The sequence below is a fragment of the Poromitra crassiceps genome, assembly GCF_964638095.1.
Source record: "Poromitra crassiceps genome assembly, chromosome: 23".
Classification (NCBI taxonomy): domain Eukaryota; kingdom Metazoa; phylum Chordata; class Actinopteri; order Beryciformes; family Melamphaidae; genus Poromitra; species Poromitra crassiceps.
In genome coordinates this window covers 3,804,038-3,809,037 of record NC_139639.1, presented here as the reverse complement: position 1 = coordinate 3,809,037, position 5,000 = coordinate 3,804,038, and the positions used below count along the sequence as shown (strand labels likewise).

Sequence of the window (5,000 nt, the reverse complement as noted above, 5' to 3'; positions counted from 1 at the left end):
GCAGCAGAAAGAGGAGCACAGACTGGGAAACTGTGAGAGAGCTGCAGCAGAAAGAGGAGCACAGACTGGGAAACTGTGAGAGAGCTGCAGCAGAAAGAGGAGCACAGACTGGGAAACTGTGAGAGAGCTGCAGCAGAAAGAGGAGCACAGACTGGGAAACTGTGTTAGCTGCAGCAGAAAGAGGAGCACAGACTGGGAAACTGTGTTAGCTGCAGCAGAAAGAGGAGCACAGACTGGGAAACTGTGAGAGAGCTGCAGCAGAAAGAGGAGCACAGACTGGGAAACTGTGAGAGAGCTGCAGCAGAAAGAGGAGCACAGACTAGGAAACTGTGAGAGAGCTGCAGCAGAAAGAGGAGCACAGACTGGGAAACTGTGAGAGAGCTGCAGCAGAAAGAGGAGCACAGACTGGGAAACGGGGTGAGAGAGCTGCAGCAGAAAGAGGAGCACAGACTGGGAAACTGTGAGAGAGCTGCAGCAGAAAGAGGAGCACAGACTGGGAAACTGTGTGAGAGAGCTGCAGCAGAAAGAGGAGCACAGACTGGGAAACTGTGAGAGAGCTGCAGCAGAAAGAGGAGCACAGACTGGGAAACTGTGTGAGAGAGCTGCAGCAGAAAGAGGAGCACAGACTGGGAAACTGTGAGAGCTGCAGCAGAAAGAGGAGCACAGACTGGGAAACTGTGAGAGAGCTGCAGCAGAAAGAGGAGCACAGACTGGGAAACTGTGAGAGAGCTGCAGCAGAAAGAGGAGCACAGACTAGGAAACTGTGAGAGAGCTGCAGCAGAAAGAGGAGCACAGACTGGGAAACTGTGAGAGAGCTGCAGCAGAAAGAGGAGCACAGACTGGGAAACTGTGAGAGAGAGCTGCAGCAGAAAGAGGAGCACAGACTGGGAATCTGTGAGAGAGCTGCAGCAGAAAGAGGAGCACAGACTGGGGAACTGCAACGAGAGCTGCAGCAGAAAGAGGAGCACAGACTGGGAAACTGTGAGAGAGAGCTGCAGCAGAAAGAGGAGCACAGACTGGGGAACTGCAACGAGAGCTGCAGCAGAAAGAGGAGCACAGACTGGGAATCTGTGAGAGCTGCAGCAGAAAGAGGAGCACAGACTGGGAAACTGTGAGAGAGCTTCAGCAGAAAGAGGAGCACAGACTGGGAAACTGTGAGAGAGAGCTGCAGCAGAAAGTGGAGCACAGACTGGGAATCTGTGAGAGAGCTGCAGCAGAAAGAGGAGCACAGACTGGGAAACTGTGAGAGAGCTGCAGCAGAAAGAGGAGCACAGACTGGGAAACTGTGAGAGAGAGCTGCAGCAGAAAGAGGAGCACAGACTGGGAAACTGTGAGAGAGCTGCAGCAGAAAGAGGAGCACAGACTGGGAAACTGTGAGAGAGCTGCAGCAGAAAGAGGAGCACAGACTGGGAATCTGGGAGAGCTGCAGCAGAAAGAGGAGCACAGACTGGGAATCTGGGAGAGCTGCAGCAGAAAGTGGAGCACAGACTGGGAAACTGTGAGAGAGCTGCAGCAGAAAGAGTGGCACAGACTGGGAAACTGTGAGAGCTGCAGCAGAAAGAGGAGCACAGACTGGGAAACTGTGAGAGCTGCAGCAGAAAGAGGAGCACAGACTGGGAAACTGTGAGAGAGCTGCAGCAGAAAGAGGAGCACAGACTGGGAAACTGTGAGAGAGCTGCAGCAGAAAGAGGAGCACAGACTGGGAAACTGTGAGAGAGCTGCAGCAGAAAGAGGAGCACAGACTGGGAAACTGCAACGAGAGCTGCAGCAGAAAGAGGAGCACAGACTGGGAAACTGTGAGAGAGCTGCAGCAGAAAGAGGAGCACAGACTGGGAAACTGTGAGAGAGCTGCAGCAGAAAGAGGAGCACAGACTGGGAAACTGTGAGAGAGCTGCAGCAGAAAGAGGAGCACAGACTGGGAAACTGTGAGAGCTGCAGCAGAAAGAGGGGCACAGACTGGGAAACTGGGAGAGCTGCAGCAGAAAGAGGAGCACAGACTGGGAAACTGCAACGAGAGCTGCAGCAGAAAGAGGAGCACAGACTGGGAAACTGTGAGAGAGCTGCAGCAGAAAGAGGAGCACAGACTGGGAAACTGTGAGAGAGAGCTGCAGCAGAAAGAGGAGCACAGACTGGGAAACTGTGAGAGAGCTGCAGCAGAAAGAGGAGCACAGACTGGGAAACTGTGAGAGAGCTGCAGCAGAAAGAGGAGCACAGACTGGGAAACTGTGAGAGAGCTGCAGCAGAAAGAGGAGCACAGACTGGGAAACTGTGAGAGAGCTGCAGCAGAAAGAGGAGCACAGACTGGGAAACTGTGAGAGAGCTGCAGCAGAAAGAGGAGCACAGACTGGGAATCGGCCCCTTTCCAGGGAAAGGGGGGCACGGGAGGAGAGAGGCCTGCTTTGGGTGGTGGAGAAGCTGGCAACAAGCACAGAGCGTATAGAGAAACATTCACATTGCTGGGGCATTCCACCTGGCTACAGACTGCTTAGCATTGCCCTTTTAAGTGACTCTCCAGCTGACTAAAGAGACGGTTTTCTGCAGCGCCTTTTAACAGAGACCCCTTTAACACTGCCTTTTAAGTGATTCCTCAACCTTTACAAGAGACTGCTGTATCCTGCCTCTTAAGTGATTTTTCAGCTGCTAAAGGGAAAAATAAACTATTTTTAATCCTGAAACTTTGCCTCTGTGTGCTTGTGAACGAGAGTGTCTATTCAATGTGAATCAATCAATCAATTTTATATTTATATAGCGGCAAATCATAACAAGAGTCATCTATCCCCTTTGACAGATGCACCACTGGTGTCCGATATTGGTATACTATAATAAGAATGCGAAGTGTGAGTGTGTGTGTGTGTGTGTGTGTGTGTGTGTGTGTGTGTGTGTGTGCGTGTGCGTGAGTGAATGTGTGTGTGTGTATATGTGTGTGTGTGTGTGTGTGAGTTTGAGCAGCATTGTGTTGGGCCACAGCTATGCTATTTTACGTGCGATCGGGCTGAATCTTTCAGGAAGGGTAAAGAACACCCCTGCGGGTGACCTGGATTTTTTAAATTAGGTCAGATTAATTGCCCTAATTACCTAACAATAATGTGATGTGTCACTCGAGCAATGATGACATCATCACTGATGACATCACTCACTTTGGAGATGACTGTGTTCCAGACAAGGGGGGAAAGTCTAACTCCCAGGGGGGGGGTCTGACTCCCACGGGTCCACTAGTCTGGAGAAAATGGGGTATCAGAATCCCTAATGTTAAATCTGATGGTACGATATGAGGAAACCATATCCTGATGAAAACTGATTTGATGTCACAATGATCTAATGATATGTCTAAATCATTAGAAAATATGTCCTAATGATATGTCTAAATCAGAGGTTCTCAAATGTTTTTCAGCGAAGGACCCCTTACAAGATAGAAAATATATCGGGGACCCCCTCATTCTGATTTGTGATTTTAGGCTTAGCTTAATTGTTTCCACGGTAACGTGCTTGACTTTTAAATTGATACGTTTGTTAGATTAGAATGTAATCCATGAGCCATAAAATATTTCCATTGAACTATGAAACTTTTGTAAAAAATAAAAAGTAAAGTTTGTATTTTTATTTTCCTGAAAACTTTTCGCAGACCCCCTGGCAAAGTGCCACGGACCCCTGGGGGGTCCCCGGACCCCCATTTGAGAACCACTGGTCTAAATCATTAGACAAATTGTCTAATGATCCCAAACGAAAGGGTCTTCGTTTTCACTAAAGGTAGTGGATCCGATCGGTGCTCAACGTCAGCTGATAGTTTACCACACTGAGTCATGCGGTGAAAAGGTGATTTGGGATTCATTCTTACTGGACAACGTAGAGGAAATGTAGCCCACATCAGAAATGAGCTGCTGACTTTGCCAGAGGATTTGGCTGGAGGCCCAAAGCTTCTCAGCTCAATGGAAGGACACATGAGACAGTGTTTTATTAAACAGCCCTGGCGGGAAATGGAGATGGCGATCACAATATGTTTTAAGCATAAATATGTGATTCATAATTCATCATCTTTTAGTTGACATAAAATAGAAACAAGAAACGCATCTCAATTATTCATGGATGCCCTTTTGGTGCATTCTGACACAGGCATGCCCAGGACAGGAGAGGCTAGTAGTCAATATAGAATAGAGAGGCAAAGTGGAACGTCACTTCCTGCTTCAGCACTGTACCAGAGATTTTCTTCCGTAATTTATTTTCCCATAGACATTTCTTAAAAATGCTTATAAAAATAGTTTTACTTGTTCAAACCAAACGGTACAGATATATTTAGAAACAGGGGAGATCGCATAACATTCCACTCGAACCAAAACGTTGAAAATAAAAAAATGCGGGTTTAAAAAATATATTTTTTCAATGTTGTTTTTTTAAGTTTTGGTCCAAGTGAAATGTCCTATGGTCTCTCCCAATTCTAAATATAGCTGAACCGTTTGTTTTGACCAAGTAAAACTATTTTTATAAGCATTTTACGAAATGTTTATGGGAAAATAAATTGCGGAAAAAAATCTCTGGTACAGTGCTGAAGCAGGAAGTGACGTTCACTTTGCCTCTCTAGTGACTAGAAATGAGTCCAGCATGTTGGGGGCTGTCTATTTCAGTTATGTAAAGTAACATGTTGGGGGCTGTCTATTTCAGTTATGTAAAGTAATGATTTCCCCAAGGAATGGTCAACCGTCTTAGCATTCACCAAGGTAACCGCAACTCACGCCAACGGCATCCCTGATGCTCAGAGAGAGAGAAGATTATGCAACACCAGTATACCAGCTCAAGCCTTTATAAACTATGAGAATAATGGTCACTTTCTTGTGAAAGCTTTGTGAAACCTTGTGAAAGCTCACTAAAATTTTACATAAAACTGGAGCGTACGAGACAACGCAAAAACGTTCCTTTCAGATATCAAAGCATTGGCTGATGCCTGCTGAAATTAATTAAAAAGCAATTTGTTGTGTGGTTTTAATATGGGGGTAGCCACGGTGGTC

The 5,000-nt window shown here is 46.9% G+C and overlaps 1 protein-coding gene across 1 annotated transcript in view; it reads right to left on the bottom strand.

Annotated features, from left to right (window-relative positions):
• The window catches only part of LOC310797375 (neurocan core protein-like), a gene marked incomplete at both ends in the record, with an annotated part of 59,901 nt that overhangs the window by 38,894 nt on the left and 16,007 nt on the right, over window positions 1-5,000 (bottom strand). The window lies entirely within an intron of this gene.